At 39.6% G+C, this 25757-nt stretch overlaps 1 protein-coding gene and 1 long non-coding RNA gene across 10 annotated transcripts in view; one reads left to right on the top strand and one right to left on the bottom strand.

Moving 5' to 3' along the window:
* The window catches only part of ZHX3 (zinc fingers and homeoboxes 3), a 125152-nt gene that overhangs the window by 38913 nt on the left and 60482 nt on the right, over positions 1-25757 (top strand). For 3 of the 9 annotated variants that reach the window (XM_025470077.3, XM_049100672.1, XM_025470076.3), the window contains exon 2: positions 21580-21697. The exons of 2 other annotated variants lie outside the window; for them this stretch is intronic. The gene's annotated coding sequence lies outside the window, so the exon portion shown is untranslated. Of the gene's footprint in view, positions 1-18535; positions 18625-21579; positions 21698-25757 lie in introns of those variants that run through there. 4 more of the 9 variants (XR_004809021.2, XR_003145157.3, XM_025470075.3 and 1 more) reach the window with 3 other exon arrangements.
* On the bottom strand, positions 13152-18798 carry LOC112673962 (uncharacterized). The gene is made up of 3 exons (XR_003145159.3): positions 18529-18798; positions 15224-15308; positions 13152-13771 (listed from the first exon to the last, which is right to left on the bottom strand). It is a non-coding gene; the product is annotated as an uncharacterized LOC112673962 (long non-coding RNA).

Here is a 25757-nt window from a genome sequence, read left to right as displayed (position 1 = left end):
TTTAGAATCTTGCTTGATTTTTTTCAATGTTCAGTTTTCTGAGCCTGACTTGAGCAAAAAGCAGAGATGCCTTTGACTGTGACCCTTGGTTTGATTACTCAAAAATATGCTACAGGTTGTACTTGTGCCTTGTTGATGTAGTGTGGAGCAGATTTGTTTGTAAGAAAAAACACTGTGGGGTTGTTATTTGGTTTTAAACTGTAGACATCTCTCAAATGAGACTGCCAAAGTATATTGAATAGTGGACTGAATTTGAGCCCCCAGCTTACTCTCACAAGGGTTTCTCATTATTAGGATGAGCAATGCTTACACATGAGCCACGCTATATTGATTCTGGGTGTGTTTACTTCTGGTGTCCAAACAAGACATTAGGATTGCATACTCAGATAGGAAGTGACGTGAGGTTTTCCAGTATGCCCACTGGTGAGATGCCAACTCCCCTTCTCATGTGGGGGTCTTATCTTCTCTGTTAGCCTAAGAACATTCCTCCTCATAGGAAACTATAATCTGTTTTATGACCTTTGACTCATTGGATTTACTTCGTTTTTTCCACTGTGTACAACATATACAACCCTTCAAATACATGAAGACTGGTATCATCGCTTTCATCCCCCAGGCCTTTCCCCTCTAGACTATGGATCGCTAGTTTTTTTGGAATGGTCTTTATTCCACATAATGTGATTCTAGTAGATCATTGCAAGGTTTTATTAGCTCAATCTCTTGTTGAATTTACTCTTAGCTGAAACCCACCTGAATAGAAGTTCTGAAATGTCTATTTAATGGATTCTTTTTATCTTAGTGATCTTAATGGGTAAAGCATTTTGCTACATTTGGTAATATTGTAATATGTTTTCCTCTAAAAGAAAATAGGCTTTTATGTCTGGGATGTAGGTACAATACCAGTAAGGCCACAGAAGTTGATTTCTAGCTACAGAAGAGGTAAGCAACTTCATTTGGGTTTAATAGAAGTGAGCATTGGCTGAGTCCTCATAGCATGCCAGCCACTGCACCAGCGACTGCTACATATATCATTCATTTAGTTTAACACAGCAACCCTGGTTGATAAAGATCACTAATACTAGATGCTGTTACAGACCTCATGTTAATGATGAAGAAACTGAGGCTTAGAAAAGTTGAGACTCGTCCAATTTTCCCATGTTTCATTGTGACCCAGATCTTGAGCTTAAATACTCTACTTAATACACTACTAAACTGCTTCTCTAGCACCTTTTTGCTGGGTAAAGCTCTGTGTACAGCACCTTTCTCTTGTGTCTCATATTTAGCTCTCTGGTTTCTTAAAGTGTAAATTTTGAAAATAAAGAATTGAATTGTTCTTTGCAGCTCACTAGGGCCCTTAGAAGAGTGTTCTACCTCAGTAGAACTGAGGTCCTTAGTTGTCTGTAGGTCTCCAGACCCAGTAAAAAGAGATTAAACCTCTAAGAGTTCTTTGGTCTTAGGTGGTCTCTGGTGCCCCTCCAGACCCCATATGACCATCTTAAACCAGTCAAACTCTAGTGCCATCATGGTGGGCTAGGACTAAACCTTTTATTTGCCTTTGGGCAACTGGCAAGCACAGACCAAATGGGAGAGAGTATGGCTGTTGTAGTTCGACTGGCAGGCAGATACCTGTATTCAGTCCTGGCTCTGCCTCATACACCCTCTCTGGGCCTGTGTCCTCATTTCCTGGGACTTGGGAGAGAGAGAAAGGCATGAGGATGGGGCGGGAGCTGGTTCCTTTGTGTTCTTTTTCCACTCTTTCAGAGGTTAAAATAGCTCTTTTGGTATTGGAGATTCAGTTCTTTCTTGTGCCCTGTTTCCCAACTCCACACTTGAAACAGTGGCACAGTTGGAAGGATGGGACTTTGGGAGGCTACTCTTTCCCCCAGCCCTCAAGAGATTGGTGACTTGGACACCATTATTAACTTGGGATCAGACTGGGATCATTAACTGTTTGGACTGAGGAATTGAAATATGAGTCTACCTAAAACTTCTTCCCCAATTCATAGGGCCCCAATGGTTCAGGGATTGATGGTTTGTGTCTGTGGTCTATAGGTATGTGTAGTGGAAGGTGGAGAAAAAAGTATTAGGTAAGCATCTCTTGAACATCACCATGTGCTAGGGACTTTCTCATGTTACAATCACCTTTTGGGGTAAGTAGTATTATTTCTGTGTTATAGATGTGGAAAATTTGAACCCAAATCTCTTGGCTGTAAGTCAGCTCAGTCCTGGTGATCCCTGTGGTGACAGATGGTAGCCAGATATCCTTCACATCTGACTGCCTGCTGCCCACTCCAGAAAGCCACAGTTCATAGCATTGCTGGGAGAACACGGGAGGACTGTAAAAGAAGTGCTGTATATTTTTTTTTCTTCACATCTGTGAACTTGAAGAGAAGGGGAAAAAGGAGGAAAAAAACTCAACTTGGCATGAATCATGCTAAGTGAGATCAAATAAGGTGAAAAGCAAAATAGAATCCAGAAATTTAGTTTTGCTTTTACTCAAAGTTCACAGGCGGCTGCTGTACAAAGTCCTTTTTACTTGTCACAACTTTGAGTATTTTTCATAACATGAACCTCATTATCTTTTATTTGTTTATGAACTTAAATAGCTTTATAAAACACAAAGGATGTGTCACCTTTGTTATTTCATTTCTTGCTAATGTATAAATTATTACTACTATTTTTAAAGATTTATTTATTTCAGGGTACCTGGATGGATCAGTTGGTTAAGTGTCTGCCTTTGGCTCAGGTCATGGTCCCAGAGTCCTGGAATCAAGCCCCACGTTGGGCTCTTTGCTCAGCGAGAAGCTGGCTTTTCCCTCTATTCCCCACTTGTGCTCTCTGTCCCCCCCCCCTCAAATCCTTTATTTCAGTGAGAGAGAGGTAGACAGACAGCACGTGTGCAGTGAGGAGAGGCAGAAGGAGAGGGAGAGAAACTCAAGCAGACTCTCCCCTGAGCGCAGAGCCCGGATCAGACCTGAGCTGAAACCACCAAGAGTCACTTAACCGACTGTGCCAGCCACCCAGGCACCCCTCATGTATAAATTATTACACTTAATAAGTTAAAATTCTTTCAATTCCTGATACATTCAGCATGTTTATTTTTTTTTGAATAGTCAACAGTGAAGTGGAAATTTTAAGTAAAAGAGGAATCCTAACACCCTAGAAAATAAACTTTAAAATTTTCTTTTTTTCCCTAGCTTTTGTTGCATCCATGCAAAAGGTTTATGTGGCTGAAATTATACAAGTTTACATTGTTTTCTTGTCATTATGAGTGTGTTTCTATGTTGCTGTATAATTTTCATAATTATTTATAATAGTTTATCAGTTTACCTTAAACATTCTCCTACTTGTTGTATATTATTATTTACCCTGTTTCATGTCATGGAATAGATTGGCAATTTTGTTGAATATTGGTTTAATATTTTTCTTTAAAAACATTGTTCATTTGCATCTTCATGCACTAGTTTCCCACCCTTCCCTCTTTTGTTCTTTCTGGCAGAGGAAAAGGAATTGTTGTTGTTATTATTTTTTTTTAGAATAATTTCTCAGAAGTGAGATGAGCAACTCCGAAGGTATATCAAAGAACATTAAACATGGTAGTTTTAGGGATTACTGAGAGAATCAAGATTACAATTAAAATGAGTCATTAAGCAGAGATGTCACTTAAAATGTTAATGTGGGTTTTTATTAAAGCCTAGGTTTTAAAGATTATTACTAAAGGAGAAATTAAGTATCATTGATGTTTACATATAAAATTTAGCTGAAACCCTAAGTTGTAATTAGGCTTTTTTAAAAAAATTGTTCTTGGCTAAATTGAATGCAGCATAATTCTGAACAGATCTTGTGTTTGATTAATGATGTTGGTCCCAGTTATCCTGCAGCTCTGGAATATTAGTGTTGGCCTGGCAGTCCCCTGGGCTCTTCCCTGGGAGTGGTCATCTCCTCCCTGGCCCACTCTGCTCAGTTACTTTTGTGTGTGCACTCCTTCACAAAGCTGGAGCCCTTTGGCCAGAAGGGCGTCCTTGTATGGTGCCATTGCCCTTCCACTTGCCTTTCATGAGCCATAGTTCTGCTTTCTCAAGCAACAGTCAAGTTTCTTCTACTGGTCTGAAAACTTGAGAAAATCAGATATTGGTTCTGGTGTTTGCTCTCTGTGTCCTTAGCTCTTGGCATAGTTCCTGGCACATAGCAGCTGCTCAAAAACACATTTGCAGAATGAAATGTCTCGAGACAGTCTTTCAAATGTATGAATATAACGGTGATATCCCCACCTAATCACCTCTGCTTCAGGTTTAATATCCTCCAGTTCAGCCATTCCCCATGATAGAATTTCTAGAGCCTTTCCCCTTGTCCGTTGCTCACCATTGTCTGTGGCCACAGTTTGCTGTCAGTTATTCTGTTAGAATATGTGGCCAGATTGGCAGGCAGTTCTCCAGAAGTAGTCTGATTTGCAGTAATACATTCAAGTGAGCATTACTCCCCCCCCCCGCCCCTCCCCCGAAAATCCCTAGTTGTTTGTATCTTTTCATGTGATCTGCTGTCAAGCCTGGTTTCTTCTGAGAGGTGCTTGTGCAGTTGAGTGTTTCCTTTTAGATTAGTGTCAGTTGGGATTTGATGAGGGCTCTTCAATGTCCTCATGTGAGTCATCAGTAAAAATGAGGAACAGGGGTGGCCCACGGAAGTGCTCTGTGGAAACCTCCCTTCAAATTGACAGTAATCCCCTAATCCAAGGCTTTTCAAACTGTGGTGTGCATACAGATTATATGGGAATTTGGTTAAAATGCAGATTCTGATTCAATAGGTCCTTGTGCAACCTGAGAGTCCATCATTCTAATAAGTTCCAAGGTGATGCTAATGCTGAGTCTATCAAGTCATACTTGAGTAGCAAGGCAAGGTTTTTGGAGTTGTTCATGAAAACAAATCCCTTACTGTGTAGATCACTGTGTTGTACCCATCAGAGCCTTAACTGATACTCTCTGATTGCAGTTACTTGAGCTCATACCCAGAGGTTCATCTCCTACCTCACTAGGTAAGGAAAATAAGAGTAGTGCTATTTTGCCGGCTTCCAGGTGGTTGTATGCCTCTCCCTGCATGTTTAATTGGACTCTTACTTCCAGCGTATCCAACATATTTAGTATCTTTTCAAGTTTCTTGTTATCTGGACATTTGATAAAGTGATCATGTATACTGAACACATTTTTAAAATTATTTATCTGTCATACTTTCGTATACCAGAAAGTTACCCAAAGAGAAACTAAATAGATAGATAGTTTTTAAAATGTTGGTGAGAAAGTATAGTGTTACTGATAAAATTCTTTTATAAGAAATATTATGGAGCATCCAATTTTTTTTAGCTCTATTGGAATTTGGAGAAAATGGATGCATTGTTGAAATTACATTCCTGAACTGAAAGATACTCATGCAGCTGGCAGCCCTTCAGTAATAGATTAGCAAGTGAGTTCTGTAGAACTCAGGTTGAGGAGGTCATGAGCATCTGATCCCCCTTTTCTCCAAGGTTTTAATCTCCAGGCTTAGGGGATGGGTGCTTTTCTTTCGCCTTTTACACAAAGCAGAAAACACTATGTCCAAGACTTTTTTGGGGGCATAAAGAGATGATTATTATGTCAAAATTTGGATGACAAAGGCATTTACACTTATTTTGTAGAGCTCAATGTGATCTCAGTAGGGTGTGTCTCTGTGTTAGAGATTCCCTCTTTGTGAGATAGGCTCATATTTCCTCAAAGCTGTAGGATGAATGGAAAGAAGTATTCTGCTAATGTTCTTGAAAGAAAAGTTTTGCTTTGAATCATTCCACAGGTTAAGGTGGTGTGTAGAAACTGACTAGCGTTTCTAAGCAGTCCTAAGCAGACTTTTGGGATATCAGAGGATATGATAGTACCTTTCAAAGTGCATTTGACCCAGTGCCCTAGTCATGGCAATTTAGAGCTTGATTGTTGCAATTATCACAATGCACATACACACACTCTTACATTGTACCTGTATAGACCATCTTTTCTTTTTGTTTTGAATATAGTAGGTGTGGCCTCCACCCTGAAAAGTATTCTGTTCACTGAATATCCAAAAAATGCCCCTCTCCCTGCACTCTCAAAGCCCTTAAGCCCCAAGTTCATCATTTAAGCATACGGGGGACAGGTTAGGAGTGACATGTTGCTGTTGTAGTTTACCCATGAATTTCCTCCCTTTCCACAACGATGTGTTTTTTTTCTTTAATGATTTTATTTATTCACGAGAGAGAGAAAGAGGCAGAGACACAGGCAGAGGGAGAAGCAGGCTCCCTGCAAGGAGCCAGATGTGGGACTCGATCCCAGGATCCTGGGATCATGACCTGAGCCAAAGGCAGACGCTCAACCACTGAGCCACCCAGGTGCCCCACAATGATAGTTTTCTATGATAAACCAGATTTCTTCCATCTGCTCATTTGCAAGCACATTGCAGCAGCAATCATGCTTTCTCTTTAACATTTTTTTTCATTATAGTATTTTCCAAGTATGTATTATAAACCTCTATGAACTCATTACATAATCTTGACAATATCAACATCTTTTTTTTTTTTAATATCAACATCTTACAATCTAGTTTCATTTATTCCCCATCCTTCTTCATCCTCTTCCCTACCCACCACCGTACACCCACCTCTCTCTTCTGGTCTTTTAGAGCAAATTCCAGATATCTTATCATTTTACCTGTAATACTTCAGTATGTAAGTTAACAGAGAAATAATTTTTTACAACCTTTTCATTGAAGTATAACATACATAGGGAAAAATGAACATAAGTATAGAGGCTGGCGAATTTTCACAAGCTGAATGGATCTGTATAACCAGCACCTGGACCAAGAAGCAGAACATTACCAGTACTAAAGCAGTGGACTTTTCTGTGAATTTAATGTTAATCTCCAGTTTGTCCTTTGCTAAATATTCTGAACCTATTCTGGTGCATAATTGAAGCTTTTATGGTATGTTCATAATTTAATTAGGCAAATGTAATTAGGTTTTCATTTCAAATATATGAAACAGGTCCCTTTGCTTCTCTTTCTTTTCTTTCAAATGGGTCATCTTGAAACCCTCTTGTTCAAATGTTACCTTTGCCCGGAATGTGTTTGGACTTCTTATTACTAGTTTTTAGTTTATATGTGTCTTTTTTGCTAAAATTACAACTAGGATAGAGGTGAATATTTACATAAGAAATTTCCTTATTTGTTCAACAAACTTTTATTGACCACCTAGTATTTGTCAGACATACTGCTAAGCATCAGAAAAATAGCAGTGAACAAGTGAGACAGGGTCATTTCCCTGTGGCATTTGCAGCTTAGGGGACAGAAAGCTTTCCCTAGTATCCTGGATCGTGTCAACAGTGTGACAGTACTAAATAACGCTGTTGAAACTGCTGAAAGGAAAATGCAGAATCTTCAGTGTTTTTACAGATATATCCAGTACTTTTATTGGTACAAATCAAGATCTTATCCTTGACATGTTACCCAAAGGAAGACAGACGTCTTCATGAATAAAACGATATGTACTGAGGGACACTCTGATCTGTAACAGTGCAGTGATGTAAGCAGCCCTTTAAATTCAAATTTGAAATAAAACAAGGAGCTCCTTTATTTCCTCTCTATTTGACTGTGACTTGGGAGCCACTCACTCATGAACTTGAAATCGGAAGCACAGTTACATTAAAGAACACAATTGAAACTAAGTTATTCACCAGTGGCCTGGTGATGATTGAAAATGGTTATATATTCAAGAATATTTGTTAGGTCCCATTATTTAGCATGTCCAAAAAATGAGTTGATTTCTTCTTACAGCTTCCCAAATATTTGTATCTATTCAACTTAATACCTTAATGTTAAAAAATTGCTAAGTAAAAAAAATTACTAAGTATATTTAAATAAAACTAGAGAGTCTTGAAATTCAAAGGGGCTTTAAGGATAATTTGGGATAGTCACCTTTACAGTGCAAAAATGCCCTCAGCCTATGCCCAGCACCTGTGGTGATGGAGATAGATTAGGGGTCAAGGGCATATAATATAAAGGAAGGAATTTGTTATAAGATAAGAGTGGTAATTACCTATGGAAAGCTTTTGGGCCCTCAGTAAGTACAGATTGGTTGGCTGGTTTTGTTTTGATCCAGGTAACATTCTGGCCAGCTATAACTTGTCTTCTACAGTCCGGTTTCTGCCTGTGGACATCTAATGTATCACCTTTTTGATAAACTTTGGCATTGGCTAGGGAAACATCCCAAGAACTTCTTAGTTTTCTAAGTTTGGGATTAACATTAAAGCATACAATTTTAACCATTTATTCATGTAACATATTTATTGTCTATTGTATGCCAGTCACTGTTCTAGGCAAAAGGGATGATAGGATTGAGCAAAAAGTCCCTATTACCATGGAAATTTCAAGTTCATGAATGAGTGGCTCTAAAGTTGCAGTCAGACATGAAATAAAGGAAATGGATAAGGTCTGAAGAAGATGATGATTTGGGGTTGGGACATGTTGAGCTTGGGAGGCAGTGGGCCATCCAAGAGCAGGTATCTCGTAGGCAGCCAGCTCTGTGCTTGAGAGAAAGCTGGCTTTGGGCATACAAGGTGGGATTTGAAGCAGTTGGAGCAGAGGAGGTGGGGCAAGGGAGGTGAGTGGTTTGAGAGCCGGAGATAGTCTAGGATGGCATAGTGCTTGGTGGCTTTTAAGAACCAAATAAATATTTTAGAATTCGTTTATTTGATCAACAACTGTAATCCTTTTAAAGTAATTATATAATAAACATTACTTATTCACTAATTGTATCATGAAGCAAGTACAGATTTCTCATTACTTTGGAGAAACTGTTTTCTGTTACAAAGTTTTGAGAAGTAGAGGTTTTATATAATGTTTCCTTTTTTTCTTTTTAGAATTATGTAATATGCTAAAATACACACACACACGTAACAGCCAAAATACATGCAAGTATAGAGGGTAAAGTTTGTTCCTTTATCTCTCTCCTTACCCTTTTACCACCCAAGACTTTTTTCTATGACTTTCTGTATACTGTTCTCGAGCAGCTATGTTCTGAACAGTCTATCTTGGAGATTAGAGAATGCAATTGCTCATATTTATCTTTGATTTAGAGACCATTGATCAGTTAGAGTAATACTCCTTGATGGCCTACTCAGGGAATGTACTTGCCTTTGCCCTTAGTGGTGGGCAGTCTTTTATAGGAAGTCTTTCAACTGCATAGTTAGTGGATAGCTGAAGCTCCATATTATGGACTTTGGAAAGCACAGCTGGACAGATGCAGGTTGTGGGCAAGTCTCATTTCTGGGATATTAGAAAATCACCATCCACATAGAGATGGGACATCTAAAGAGTTGTGAAGTATCTTTGGTGATGCACTGAATTTTGAGTGTTATTACTTGTACTAGTCAAGGGTTGATCAAAATAATTATCTTGTGAAAAGTAGTCACAAGGCACTATACATTTAATTAGATTTCTTGTTTCCTCAGTTTTACTGAGGAAATGGACCTCGATTTCTAGAGTTGACGTTCAGCTACCAACTTAGGGGTGGACCTCATTAGAAGCTTGGGGGGCCTAATTGTGCCTACTGACCTCTAAGGCATTGACCCTACAGTGTTAAATATGCATAAAAATATGTGCTTGAGGAAGATTGTTACTTGTTAGGGAAGATGAGAGAGAAATTATGTGTTTGCCCTTGGTGTTTGCAGCATATCACTGGATCTAGAATTTAAATGAAAAAATAGTCCAGAGCAAAAGCACCAAAAGAGTATTTTGTATTTTTTGACAACTTGCTGATTTCTGGTCTTCCTCATTTTGGTAAAATGGTACCTTTAAGAATTTAGTTGTTTAAAAAAAAAAAAAAAAAACTTAGTTGTTGGGATACCTGGGTGGCTCGTCAGTTAAGCATCTGCTTTCGGCTCAGGTCATAATCTCAGGGTCCTGGGGTCTCAAGCCCTGAGCATCCTGTTCAATGGGGAGCCTGCTTCTCCCTCTCTCCTTCTGCCTGCCCTGCATTCGTGCTCTCTCTTGCTCTCTCTCTGCTCTCTCAAATAATAAATAAAATCTTAAAAAAAAAAAAGAATTTAGTTTTTAAAGTCCTAAACCTGGTAGTTATCCTTACAGCTCCATCCTTCATGCCCACTCTACTAGAAGGCCTTCTGATCCTGCTTCCAACATAGAAAACCCGTCTCCAGGGCCAGTGCTCTATGCAGGCCACTGTCACCCAAGACTTCTGCAGTTACCTTGTGCCTTCTCTTTCAGCTTCCACTCTTGCTTCTCCTCCATTTCATTCCACACCCATTTCACCTATCCTTTACTGCTCCGCCCCCTACCCCATGGCAACCACCAATCTATTCTCTATGAGCTGCTTTTTTTTTTTTTTAATATTCCACATATAAATGGGATTCCTGTCACATCTAAGTGTCTTTGCCTGTCTGAGTTATTTCACTTAGCAGAATGCCTTTGCAGTCCATGCATGTTGTCTCAAATGGCAGGATTTCCTTCTTTTTTATGGTTGAAAAATATCTCACTGTGTGTATATACACGAGATTTTCTTTATCCACTCATCCATCAGTGAACACTTAAATTGTTTCCATATCTTGTCTATTGTGAATAATGCTGCAGTGAACATGGCAGGGTAGATATCTTTTGTGAGTTAGTGTTTTTGTTTTCTCCAGATAAATATACAGAAGTACAATTGTTGGATTATATGGTAGTTCTATTTTTAATTTTTTGAGGAACCCCCATACTATTTCCTTAGTGGCTGCACCAAATTACATTCCCACCCATAGTACATAGAGTTCCCTTTTCTCCACATCACCACTTATTTCTTGCTTTTTAAATAATAACCATTATAACAGATGTGAGGCGATATCTCATTTCCTCAATAATTATTGATATTGAGTATCTTTTCACAAGCCTATTGGCTATGTGTATATCAGTTTTTTTTAATTCATGAGAGTGAGAGAGAGAGAGAGGCAGAGAGAAAGGCAGGCTCCATGCAGGGAGCCCGATGTGGGACTCCATCCCGGGTCTCCAGGATCACATCCAGGGCCAAAGGTGGCGCTAAACTGCTGAGCCACCCGGGCTGCCCATCAATTGGTATTTTTAAAAAAGGTTTTATTTATTTATTTGAAAGATTGAGAGAGAGAGAGAGAGAGAGAGAGCATGCACACACACAAGCCGGGGGGGGGGGGCGGTGCAGAGGGAGAGAGACCAGCAGATTCCATGCTGAGCGGGGAGCCCAATGTGGGGTTTGATCCTAGAGATCCTGACCTTAGCCACCCAGGCACCCTTTAATTGGTATATTTTAAAAGCACCACAGATGATTCTGATGTGTGGCTTTGGTTGGGAACTCTGGTTGGGTGATTAGAGTAGCAACTGTAGCAGGTTCCCCCAGCATAGGTGGAAATTGTTCTAGGAGTAAATTCAGAGTACAAAAACTCTAGTCCTGCTCGGTGGCTGGGATATTGCTCAGGGTTCTAAGGGGGTGTATGTGTTGTCATTTGTGGTGCTATTTCTTCAGTCTCCAGTCCTAGCCCTTAGGTGGGTGGTCCCCTACTGCCGATCCCCATCTTTATTCTAGAGAGCTCTTCTCATAACTTAGCCTTCCTGAGAGCCCTGGGGGATACAGCTTTTCTATGGATCTTTATTCTCCTACCAATCCCTGGCCCACTTCTACTTCCACATGCAGCTTCTACTGTCTCTGAATTTGGGTTTGCTTCCCCCCCCCCCCCCCCCCCCCGCAGTTCTCTTGGGCACACTCACATTTTTGGAAGTCTTTTGCTCAGTTTCAGTTGCAGGTTCCTCTAGTGGTTAGCACTGTTACTATTCAGTTCTGATGGCTTGAGGGGGTGAGCAGAATTCCTTATGGTTCTCCTGATGGCATGTTTCCAGTTTATCCTGTGCTCTGTGGACTTATTTGTCTCTTATATTTTTATAACGTATACTCTTACTGTTACAAATATATAGTCTTTTATATTGTCATTTTAAGGAAGGGGAGAAGTATGTTCTAATGCTTCATTATTTGTCATGAACCAGAAGTCCCCAAACACTTTTTGGTTACCTCTGAAAAGTGTCAGATATATAAAGGATTAAGCAGACTCTTCAGAGATGGGGAGCTATAGTGGTTTCACCAAATGAAAAATGACTTTATTCCGTTAGTGAAAAATGCATTTAAAGTCACAAGATGCCATTTTCACATATCAAATTAGCAAGGTGTGTTGAGGGAGTAGGTGTGGTGGGGGAGAGCTTATGAGGGATGGGAGGTATGTATAAAAGAGAATTTAATCCCAGCAAGGGTGTGGGAGTATGGACATTCTTATATACTGTTTGTGGAATGCAAATTGATACAATTCTTAATGTGGTTTGGCAATATGGGCCTTAAAAATGTTCATACTTTTGGGTGCCTTGATGGCTTAGTTAAGCATCTGACTATCTCAGCTCAAGTCTTGATCTCAAGATCATGAGTTCAAGCCCAGCATGGAGCCTACTTAAAAAGTCCATACTTTTTTTTTTTTAAGGTTTGTTTGTTTTATTTATTTATTTATTCATTCATTCATTCATTCATTCATTCATGAAAGACAGAGAGAGAGAGGAGGGGGGGGTAGGCAGAGACACAGGCAGAGGGAGAAGCAGGCTCCATGCAGGGAGCCTGACATGGGACTCAATTCCCAGACTCCAGGATCACACCCTAGACCGAAGGCAGACGCTAAACCGCTGAGCCACCTAGAGATTCCCAAAAGTTCATACTTTTTAACCCAGGGATTTAAATGCTATCTATCCCAAGGAAACCTATGGAGAAATGTTTATCCCCACATTATAAAGTAAATAAAAACAAAACCACAATGAACATATTCAAGTGCCTGACACAGAGCAGTTGTTAAATTATGTACATCTGTGCAGCTAACAAAATTCTACAAACAAAATGAAGTTAACAAAAATAAGCATTTAGATTTTAATGACATAGGGAAGATGTTTATGTGGTTTTTAAGGATGCTAAATGAAAAAATAGATATACTCTAGAATAGATTTATCTAGAATATCAATTCTATAAGAAAATGTACAAAGAGAAGTAAACAGTAACAGTAATTGTTTTTAAAATTTGGATTAAAAAAATAAAAAATAAAATTTGGATTATATGAAGTTCCCCCCTATATTCTTACATTCTTTTGTATTTTCCACATTTTTACAGTAAGTATAATAAGGAAAATTTTTAAAAAAATACTTTATTTATTTATTCATGAGTGACACAGAGAGAGAGGCAGAGACACAGGCAGAGGGAGAAGCAAGCTCCACACAGGGAGCCTGATACGGGACTCGATTTCCGGAACTCCAGGATCATGCCTTGGGCCAAAGGCAGGCGCTAAACCGCTGAGCCACCCAGGGATCCCCAATTTCTATAGTACTTTAAAGAGATTTATCTTTGTCTAAAGTATGTTTGAGCCCTTCAAATATCTTCTTATATGGTCAGCCACATAAGTGCAACATGATGGAAAACTGTTTTTTGCCATTTTTTATGAAGACTTTTTTGAGCTTTTTTATTTCTAAAAATTGAGATACCACTGACATATAGCAAAATGTACAGATTTTAAATGTATAGTCCAGTAAGTTTTGATGAATGTTTATACCTGCATAAATACCACCCCAATCAATGTGTAGATCCTTTTTGTCACTACTGCTGCCTTGTCAGTCTTCATCATCCAGAGGGAATCTGTATTCTGATCTTTACCACCATAGGTTAATTTCATTTTTTCTAGAACTGCATATAAATAGAATGATATCATATATTCTTTATGTAGAGCTTCTTTTGCTTAACATGATTTTGAGATTTCATCCATATAGTGCAATGGATTCTTTCTTTTTTGTTGCTGGGTGGTATTGTATTGTGTGAATACCACAATTTGTTTATCCATGCTCGTGTTTACAGATGTGTAGGATGTGTCCAGGTTTGGGCTATCTTAGAATCAGGGGTGGCTTTGTAGCTGTGTTATAAGCCCAAGCATGCCACCCTGCTTCTCTTTTCCTGTCTAGCATGCTTGCAGATGAGGCATTTGCCCTGCAGTCAAGGGCTTGTTTCTAGGAGCTTGTAACTAAGACCACCACAGAGAGGGCACAGAGCAAAACTAAAGCGGCCAGACAAGTCCAACGCAGATGCCTCAGGAGTTCAGCTCCTGGGCACAGAATGGCAGGCCTGTAGATGAACTGAAAGCTCCTTTTACAGGGCGGGAGACAAAGCTAAGCAGTGAAAGAGCTCAGGGTATCCAATCAGGGACCGAGAAAGCCCCTACTACTTGGAGACCAAATCACAGCAGCTGTTTGAGGTTACTCAGAATGCTGAGCATTGATCACACCGAGAGTGGGGCGGGGTGCTTCCTCACCCCAGCTGGTCCAGCAGCAAGTATTACCCGAGTGCCCATCTGGGCTCCCTTCTGCTGGGGCTTCTGGGGTAAGGAGCTCCAGCAGGACTTGAAGCACTTGCTCTGCAGCCTCTGACTGCTCTTCCAATATGAGCTGTGTAAAAAACCCACGACCTCTTGGAGGTACGTGATCTGATAACTAGAAGAAAAACCTCCTCCCTAGGCTCAAGTGACTATCATACATGCAGGTATTCAGTCCATTGCCCAAGAACAGGAATTATGAGTTCTAGGTTTAAGAGGTCCAGGATATGTATTCCTGGGACAGAATAGGGCACAGCACCCCCTCCTCTAATCTCCTTGCTTGTGGAGTTCATTTCCCTCTGTGCTATCACCAACCAAGGGGGAATATGGCCTTTATCTCATTTCCTTGGGCAAATGCCCCTTTATTACTACATCTGTCTCTTGAATCTTAACACCCAGTTCAGGTTAACTGAGTGTAAATAGAGCTGAGGAAATGTGGAGGGAGAAGTACTGCTATTCAGTTAGCTTGTTGAAAACACTCTTAGAGGATGGGATATTGTGGGGGCCCTCATTAGGCAGTGGCAGGACCATGGGAGAGGTGCCCTCCACCTGCCATGCTGTAGAAGAATTTATGGCAAAACTCTTGCCATGAAAGGTGTGTAGATCACGGATGTTATACTGACCAGCTTTGCTGGTAACTGTGCTAAAAGAGCCATCTGACGCTTGGTAGCAGGCCCAGCCAGCAAGGAGTCCACTCCCTGTACACTCTAGGCCAGCTCTCCCCCCTCCCTGGACTGTTGTCTATCTGTTCCCTCGTTGTGTCAGGTACTTACCTGATTATCTTCTGCCCCTCATTTCTTGTTAGGTCTGGTTTTTTTCCTTGTCTCCGTTTTCCTTGCTCTCTTCAACTTAAACTTTCTGGTTAAAAAACAAAACAGATATCAGACTTTCTAACTTTGCATTAACTGACATTCCCTGCCAAGGCACCGCCTCTGAGCACCTGCCAGAAGATTTTTTTTTTTTTTTTTTTTTTTTGCCTTTGGTTTCATTATAGATGACAAAACATGGAGTTAGGTGTCTTTTCCCCAGGATTTGGTTGCTAGTTGTCTATTTCAAAACCAGACAGTATTTTCTGATTGAAGTTATTTATAAGCAGTTTGATTCTTAAAACTCTTTTTGATGTTACTGGAATTACTATGGACCATGAGTCCCATGTGACCCATATGTTGAGAAGAGGTGTAAATGGAAGCTTTGAAAAGTTGGCACCAAACATGGAAACTGAAGCGACCACTGCCCATCAGACTAATAATCTACTGGTCTTAAGATGACTTTTACTTGTGGGGGATATATAATTTCCTTGAAAATTTCCTTTTTCTTAGAAAAAGCCAGAGTAATTTTTCCTGGGTTATTAGGTTATCTGCAATTATAATTTTGATACAAGAACAAAGAACAGGGATGCCTGGGTGGCTCAGTCGGTTAAGTGTCTGCCTTTGGCTCAGGTCATGATTTGGGATCCTGGGATCAAGTCCCCACATTGGGCTCCTTGCTCAGCAAGGAGTCTGCTTCTCCCTCTACCTCTACCTCTCCCTACCCCTGGCTTGTACTCTCTCTCTCTCTCAAATAAATACAATCTTAAAAAAAAAAAAAAAAAGAGCAAAGAACAGATTGTGCCCAGACCAAGTTACATTTATAACTTCAAACAATTATATTCTCATGGACTTTAGCAAAAAAAAATCTTAGAGAAAAGACTTTTGGAAAGTCTTTCTCCCCTCCCTACCAGTCTTTAGGCTCTAAATAACCAAGTATGTTTGAACACATTCTTTGGCAAAGTAGTTAATATTTCATAATCAATTTATGGGGGATTTGAACTATGTGGAAGAAAGTTCATGATACCATTCTGTGAAGTATATTAATGTATTTTTAAAAAAGATTTTATTAAAAAAAAGATTTTATTTATTTGAAAGAAAGAGCAAGAGTAGGAGCAGAGGAGAGGAGCAGAGGGAGACGGAGATGCAGACACCCTTCTGAGCAGGGAGCCTGATGTGGGGCTCCATTCCAGGACCCTGGGATCATGACCCAAGCCAAAGGTAGATGCTCAACCAACTGAGCCACCCAGGCACCCCTAAACAACTTATTCTTATCAGCGAACATACAAGGTTCCTGTGTATAAATTTCTCTACTAGGAACTGAAGATGATGAAAATTAATTTTAAATGAGGGAAGTGAAAATCATTGAGTTCTGGCCTTTTCTGTAGGCAAAAGCAAACAATAAGACCCTGAATAGTTGATACTGTGTCTCTGGAATATGAATATTTGGGCTCTCCATGGCAAGTGTAAACTTCATATTTGTGACTTACTCCAGAGTGTTAGTAGATTACCATAGAGATACAGACAACTAAAGGAACTTACTGCATTACCTTATCAAGCATATTTTAAGATAAGTTAAAATTACATCATAGAATGGAAAGATATCCCATGTTCATGGATTGGAAGACTTGATATTATAAAGATGGCAGTACTACCCAAAGTGATCTATAGATTCAGTGCAATCTCTACCAAAATCCTGGCAGCCTTTTTTGCGGAGATGGAAAAGTTGATCCTAAAATTCATATGGAATTGCAAGGGGCTCTGACTAATCAAAAAATTCTTGTAAAAAAAGGATGACATTGGAAGAATCATACTTTTCAATTTTAAAAATCTACAATAATCAAAACAATGTGGTACTGGCATAAGGATAGACATAGAGATCAATGGAATGGAACTGAGAGTCCAGAAATAAACCCATCATCTATATTCAATTGAGTTTTGATGAGGGTACCAAGACTATTCAGCGGGGGAAAGAACAATCTCTTCAACAGTAGTGCTGGGACACCTAGATACTGACATGCTAAATAATAAAGTTGGATCTCAACCTTACACCATATACTAGAAGTAATTCAAAATGGATCAAAGACCTAATTGTAACAGCCAAAACTCTTAGAAGAAAACATAAGGGTAAATCTTCATGACCTTGGATTTGGTAATGGATTCTTAGAAATGACACCAAAAGCACAAGCAGCAAAAGAAAAAAAAAATAGCTAAATTGGATTGCATCAAAATTTAAAACTTTTGTGAATTAAAGGACACTATTAAGAAAGTGGCAAGAATATCTAGAGAATTGGAGAGAACATTTGCAAGTACTAGGGCCCTAGTATTTATAATATATTAAAAACTCATAACTCAACAACAGAAAGACAATCCAACTAAAGTATGGGCAAAGACTTGATTGGATAGTTCTCCAAAGAAAATATCAAAATGGCCAACACACCTCTGAAAAGATGTTCAACATCACTGGTCATTAGGGAAATGCAAATAAAAAAACGACAGTGAGGTACCACTTCATGCCTACAAGGATGGCTGTGATTAAAACAAACAAAAGAAATGTTGGTAAGGATGTGTAAAAATTGGAACCCTTATGCTTTGTTGGTGAGAATGTAAAATGGTGTAGCCACTGTGAAAAACAGTTTGGCAATTCCTCAAAAAGTTAAATATAGAATTACCATATTACCCAGCAGTTCTGCTTCTAGATATATACCCTAGGTAATTGAAGATATATATTCAAACAAATACTTGTACACAAATACTCATAGTAGCACTATTCACAGTAAGTAAAGGGTGAAAACACCCCAAATGTCCATCAGTGGAGGAATGAACAAAATGTGAAATATTCATACAATGGGATATTTTTCAGTCTTAAAAGAAGAATGAAGTACTGATAGATGTTATAATGTAGAAGAACCTCAAGACTTCATGCTAAGTAAATGAGGCAGACATAAAAGATCACCCATTGTGTGATTTACATTTGTATCAAATACCCAGAATAGGCAAATCCATAGGGACATAAAGCATATTGGTGGTTGCCAGGGGCTGGAGCAGGGGGATGGCAGTGACTACTTAATGAGTACAAGTTTTCATTGTGGTCTGACTGAAATATTTTGGAACTAGGTACAGGTGATGGTTGCAGAATACAGTAAATATACGAAATGCCAGTGAATTGCACACTTTAAAATGGTTGAGTTTATGTTATGTGAGTTTTTCAAAATTACATCATATAGCTTTTATGATCTCATAAATAACTCTGGCTTTGCTGTCATAGTTACCTTGTGACTGTTGGAACCCATGTGTTTGCAGGATTTGTACACTGGGAAAGTTCTTTCCAGCTGTGGGCAGGAAAACTAGAAGACAGATGATCCCAAGTGGGTTTCCTTCTAAAATAACAATTAAGAAATATAGTTTTGCTTTTTCATTTTTACCTGTAGAAACTGGTAAAACTCCTAGAATGGGCCCTGGGTTGTTTTAAAATGTGGTATGGACTAATGTTGGCTAGTTTCTTCACTTAGCTTGAAAAACTATGTTTAACTTTATATTATTTGGATATGGAACAGCTTTTGATTTTATGAAAATTAAGAGTAATTTTAAAAGAGGAGCACCTGGGTGGCTCAGTCAATTAAGTGTCTGCCTTTGGCTTGGGTCATTATCCTGGGGTCCTGGGATGGAGCCTGCATCCATCCTCCATTGGCTCCCTGCTCAGCGGGGTGTCTGCTTCTCCCTCTCCCTGTAGTCCACCCCCTGCTCCTGCTCCCATGTACACTTTCTCTGTCTCTCTCAAATAAAAAAAATCTTAAAGAATCTAAGCTATATATGTGTAATTGCAATAAGACTTTTCTAATGGTTTGCTGTGCTGCACTGCTAGAGATTTTTGTGACAATTTCTAAAATCATCAACCATCACATATACTTTTTATTGTCAGTGAATTTGGTATCAGGTATAAGAAAGGTCTGTTTTCAGATCAATCGAACAGATTGTGCAAAAACTAAAAATCTTAGTTTCTTATTTTTATCTTTATAACTTTTTTGTTTTTTAAAGGAAAGACTTTAGGTTAGATTCTGGCAAAATACCTGTCATTGAGAAGAGCTTCTCAGAAAGGTAGAAGTTCTTTGCCAATGATCATAAAGCTTTTCTTTATGATGAATTGTTGCTTCTGTTCTATAATTCTACTTCTGCCCCTGTGTTATTTGTAGGCTTGTTTCTCCAGCAAATGTATTTATGCTAATTATCTTGCACACCCCCACCTGACTCAAAATATGCCATCTAGGCTGAGAGGTTGTAGACATGAAGCAAACAAAGCTAACTGGTTTGAAGGATTGAACCTACAGTTTTTGACATCATTAGCATCATGTTCCACTCAATTGAACTAGAGTGTGAAAGAGCAAATGCCTTGCTTAAACAAAGGTTTTGCAATTTCAAAGTTAGAAGGGATCTGGTAAGCATTGCAAAGTATCTAGAATAAATATAATAAACTGAAGTTGTGGGTAAAATATTTGGCTTCTAATAATTATTGCTTCTGATTTCCACAAAATTAGGAAGATCTACTTCTTGTTATGTTCACTGTATAATGTTTTAAGAGATCAGTTTTTAAGTTGTGGAGAATTCAAAGTTAAATTTTTCAATAAGTTATTAGGAAAATTTTCCCACAAGAGCAAATTTAACTGGACATGGTGGTACTCTACCATGACAGCTATCAAGGTATACAGAGGAGGCCACCATTTACATGGGTTTCTGTTTGTCGAGGGACCCTGCCTTTGATTTTCCTTACTTAACCTTTCTGTGCCTTAGTTTCCTCACCTAAGCAATTAGAATGATAGAATCTACTGCATATGGGTGTTATCAAGATTGAATTAGTTAATGTAGTTAAAGCTCTTACAACAGTGCCTGATACAGAGTAAAAGCTTGAGATATTAACATTAAAGACCTAAGAATAGGGGATCCCTGGGTGGCTCAGTGGTTTGGTGCCTGCCTTTGGCCTAGGGCGCGATCCTGGGGTCCCGGGATCGAGTCCCACTTTGGGCTTCCGGCGTGGAGCCTGCTTCTCCCTCCTCCTACGTCTCTGCCTCTCTCTCTCTCTGTGTCTCTCATGAATAAATAAATCTAAAAAAAAAAAAAAAAAAAAAAAAACCTCTGATTTCAGCTCAGGGCATGATCCTGGAGTTCAGGGATCGAGTCCCACATTGGGCTTTTTGAGGGGAGCCTGCTTCTCCCTCTGCCTATGTCTCTGCCTCTCTCTCTCTGTGTCTCTCACAGATAAAATCTTTAAAAAAATAAAAAAATACATGAAGGCTTAAGAATAATGGTGAAGGGTGAGGAGGAACTACTTTGGTGAGGGTTTTTTTTTTAAGGGCAGCCTTGTTTACATTCACAGATACTTAGTTTTGACCCTCTCCTGTGTGCCAAAGCACTGTTCTACCCAAGGTTCTGAGAGCCTCTACTATACTCACTGTAGGGCCACTTTACTGCTAATGGGCATCTTGACCAAAGAGAATGCTTTGGGAAAGAAAGGGAGGGAGGGAGGGAGGGAAGGAGGGGGGAGGGAGGGAGGGAGGGAGGAAGAAAAGAAAGAACTCAAAGCAGTGGTTTTTCAACTGTTTCCTGAGAAATTGTAAGATTGCATGAAGTGTCTCTAGTGGTTTGTTGCAAACACATAGTTACTGTCTCATGCATGCATTTGCTGAGAATTACTATGTGCCCATCATTGGCACTGGGCAGAGTGGGACTACATCGGGGGAAGGGTCAGAGACAAAGATGATGATAATGTGGTTCCTTGGCCTGGATCTCACAGTCCAGACCATTTTTTGTACCAGTAGAATCCATGCCAGGAAGGCCCCAGGGCTTTGAATGGAAGAGCATCAGAAAACAGCACATTCTTAATGGTGTGCATTCTTGGAGTTGTAAGGCCACACGTCAGCTAATTTGCTCATCTCTGTTAAGCCATCTCAAACTTAGCTGGAAGATGGACAGGGAAACTCATTGGTGGAAAGAGTGTTAAAATGACTGATTTTATGAATTATCTAAAATTACAGATTTTATGAATCCTCTTGTTCTGATCTGTTATCAGAGAGAATTGAGTTTGCCTTATTTCTATTTATATTTTTTCAGTTTCTACTAGCATTTTTATAGTTTCAAATTGCTAGTTTGTGTTTGTACAACCTCTTTATGCTCTCCTTCCTCTCTGCCTCCGGCCTTGGTTTTTCTGTTTGTGTATAGTTGTGGTGAAAATAAATTAGGAAAGGAGATTGATGAGCTTGGATAAGTCTGCTTCCTAGAAGGTACTCTATCTCTTCTCACGAAGTGACAGTGTGCTGCTTCTTTTGCAGGGTGTGAACTGCAGCTGCAGAAGCAACAGGTGAACCTTTCAAGATGCATACAGGGCTGCAAGAAATGAGGGGAGAGGCTGGAGAGACCAATGAAGGGTCAAAGAAACTTGTTTCCTGGGTAAATAGTATGCTTCTGAATTCTAACAAGTTTCTTGCCATATCAGTTACTTTGTAACACCTAAGTCTTCAGAGGTATATTTAGTCTTTGCATTGTTGTTAAATATTCTTTATTTTCTCATCCTTTTGTTTTATTGCTTAGCTCTTTGATAAAATGATTCTCCTTTTCTTTATTAATCTAAAATTCTGCATTGAATATACAGGTTAGGTGATTTCTTAGATCACTTGATAAGAATGTTGACTGACTGTTGGGTATTACTAAAGTTGAGCTGTGTATTGTGTCTCTGTGATTTGCAGGCGAAGTTTGAGTGCAAGACTTAAACTTCTGTTTTATGAAATGAATGACTTGAAAAACTAGAACACTAGTCTGAATTCCAGTTATTCGAGCCGTGTGCTCAGGCTGCCCTCTGGAATAGGAAACATTTTTCAAAGCTAAATATAATACCAAAGACAAAGCAGACTGGCAAATAATCAATGTAAATAGATCTAGCCTTCACTGCTGAAGTAGATGTGCCCTGCTTAAGGTTTTTTGGGGTCATTTATTTATTGAGTTGTGAACTCAGTTTATTCTGTTATTAAGCCTCTTGGTTTGTGCTTAGATTTTGGGGGTTTGTTGTTGCTGTTGTTAAAGCTTTTTAAATAAAGGAAATGTATTGCATTATTTTTCATTATAAAGTTAAGAACTTTTCTTTAATGTGCCGGGTAGAAAGTTTTGGAAAGAAAGGGAGAGGAAATGGAGTCAGAGTCATTGATGGTATATAATGCTGGAAGTTCTGTGCACATCATCCTGACTTAGACAACTCCATGGCAACATCACTCCTCCACAAGCCTCGAGCCACACAGTCCATGGGAATGTTTCTACTATTATAGCTTCTGGAACTTCCTGGCTTATAGTGGGTTGCTGCAGGGCTACTATTAGATACATGATACCTTCCAGCATGCTCATTCTTTGAGTTGTAGGCTAAGTAAAAACTGTTTAGTAGCCATTTATGTGAATCCTCTAAATTGGAAATGGCATGAGACCAGCTTATTTATACACATTTTCTACTGCTCACCTTCACACCAGCTGTTCTAGTCACACTGATCTCCTCGCTCTCTCAGTCAATCCAGAAATGCTCTTGCCTCAAATCTTTTCTTTTCAGGGGGCCGCTTGGATGGCTCAGTCAGTTAAGTGTCTATTGATCTTGCTCAGGTCATGATCTCAGGGTTGTGGGTTTGGGTCCCAAGTTGGGCTCTGTGTGGAGTCGGCTTGAGATTCTCTCCCTCTTCCACTGCCCTTCCCTGATGCTTGCACTTGCTCTCTCTCAAATAAGTAAAATTTTAAAAAAGAAACTTTCCTCTCAGCCACATGGCTCCTGTCCTCTTTCTCCTTCAGGTTTCTGCTGGGGGGTGAGAGGGACGATGAAGTTAATAGGGCAAAGCCAAATTGGAATCACCAGGAACTCTGTTGTGTCAGCCTCTGCTCTTACTACCTGGCAACACTGAGACATCCTGCCTCACTCCAGCGGAGCTCATTTGTCCCACTCCATTCCTACCTATCAAGTACCATGTTTTATTTATTCTACATATTGTGTTCTTGTTAAACTTTAAGATCTTTATTTTTTTTAAGATTTTATTTATTTATTCATGAGACTACACAGAGAGGAGAGAGAGAGACAGAGAGGCAGAGACAAAGGCAGAGGGAGAAGCAGGCTCCATGCAGGGAGCCTGTGGGACTCGATCCCAGGTCCCCAGGATCACGCCCTGGGCTGAAGGCAGCACTAAACCACTGAGCCACCGGGGCTACCCCTTTAAGATCTTTTAAAATTGATCTTTCACTTTTAAAGGCACACGCCATTTGATTCAGCAATTGTATTTCTAGGAATGTATTCACATCTGACCTCATACACGTATGCAGGTGTTCCACCTCAGCCTCTGTTGAACCCTGCTGTGTGCTTCCTATCTTCCACAGCACTCGCACAGAGACTACCTCTGTCTTGCTGCCATTATGTTATTGTGGCCACAGGTCACATCTCCCTCCAATAACTTGGGCAGCTGCCTGCTTCTTTGCCTAAATTGCAGTGTACTGGAGACATTTGCACAATAGCTGATTTATCTCCCTTCAGGTTTCTGCTTTTGAACTCCCATTCCTTTACATCAGTCTTTCTCTTCCCATTTGCGAATGTCTCAAACAGTTATACTTTTTGCTTTGGGTGTTTTTTTTTTTCATATTTAGACAAGTAAACATATAAGGTGGTACCTCTTCTAGGCTGCACACTAGAATCACCTCAGAAGCTTAATGAAATACTAATGTCTGGTCACACCCCCAGGGATTGTGAAACAGTTTGTCTGGGTTGAGGCATAAGCATCAGCATTTTATTTGTTTTTTATTTTTAATATATTTTTTAAAATTCCAGTATAATTAACATACTATATTAGTTTCAGGTGTGTGAATAAGTGATTAATAATTCTATAGTTACTCAGTGCTCATCCCTATCACCTATTTCACCCATCCCCCTCACCCACCTCCCCTCTGGTAACCATCTGTGTGTTCTTTACAGTTAAGAGTCTCTTTATGTTTGTCTCTCTTTTTCTTTGTCCATTTGTTTTGTTTCTTAAATTGCATATATGAGTGAAATCATATGGTGTTGGTCTTTCTCTAGCTTATTTCACTTAGCATTATACCCTCTACATCTAATTGTTGCGCATGGCAACCCTAGAATTTTACATTAAAAAAAATTTTTTTTTTTATTTATGATAGTCACAGAGAGAGAGAGAGAGAGAGAGAGAGGCAGAGACATAGGCAGAGGGAGAAGCAGGCTCCATGCACCGGGAGCCCGACGTGGGATTCGATCCCGGGTCTCCAGGATCGCGCCCTGGGCCAAAGGCAGGCGCCAAACCGCTGCGCCACCCAGGGATCCCGAATTTTATATTTTTAATAGAAAATCCATTTATTGGGTTGCCTGGGTGGCTCAGTGGTTGAACATTTGCCTTCAGCTCAGGTCATGATCCTGGGTCCAGGGATTGAGTCCCACTTCAGGCTCTTTATGGGGAGCCTGCTTCTTCTTCTTCCTGTGTCTCTGCCTCTCTCTGTCTCTCTCATGAATAAATAAATAAAATCTTTATTAAAAAAAAAGAAAATCCATTTATTTTTTTTTAAGATTTTATGTATTTAAAAGAGAAACAGTGAGCAGTGGGGAGGGGCAGAGAGAAAAGGAGAAACAGACTCCTCACTGAACAGGGAGCTTGGGGATGCCTGGGATGCCTGGGTGGCTCAGCTGTTGAATGCCTGCTTTCGGCCCAGGGTGTGATCCTGGAGTTCCCGGATCGAGTCCCACATCAGGCTCCCTGCATGGAGCCTGCTTCTCTCTCTGCCAATGTTTCTGCCTCTCTCTCTGTGTGTGTCTCATGAATAAATAAATAAAATCTTAAAAAAAAATGAACAGGGAGCCTGATGTGGGGCTTGATCCAAGATACCTGGGATCATGACCTGAGCCAAAGGCAGACGTTTAATCAACTGAGCCACCCAGGCGCTCTTCTAAATTTAATAAACATAAGCCACTCCCCTACAATTTTATTGCCTTTCTTTATGTCCAGTTGTTGTAACTTCATGCATTTTTCTTTAATTAAATTTACCATAGTATCACTTTTAGTCTCTTTACAGAAAGTTTTAGTAGAAATATAAAACTTTTAAAGTAAAAAAGGCAGTGAAAAATCAGTTTCCTATTCCTGTTCCACAGGCAGGCAGTTCCCTCTCCAAGTCAGCAACTCCTGTCCATTTCTTAAGGTTCCTTCTAAAGTATTTTGATTTTTGCTTTCAAAATAACTACTTCCTTCCTTAAAAAAAAGTTTCTCCGGGTTTTTTGTTGTTTGCTTCTCAATGTTATTAGTTGTGCACTTAGTTTTTATTTTTGTTTCTTGACAATACTCAAAGCAATGTTTGTCTTCTGTTCATTGTCCATAGATACCTTACATGATGATTTTGTTATATTTTCTAACTTCATTATTGTCATTTCAGAACTTACCTCTTTCAAGCAGAATATTGTTGGATTTTGTCTTCTGTTCAACCAATCTTGAAGTTG

The sequence above is a fragment of the Canis lupus genome, chromosome 24, assembly GCF_003254725.2.
Source record: "Canis lupus dingo isolate Sandy chromosome 24, ASM325472v2, whole genome shotgun sequence".
Taxonomy (NCBI): domain Eukaryota; kingdom Metazoa; phylum Chordata; class Mammalia; order Carnivora; family Canidae; genus Canis; species Canis lupus.
The sequence above is the reverse complement of the archived record's forward strand: the minus strand, read 5'-3'. Positions and strand labels throughout refer to the sequence as shown.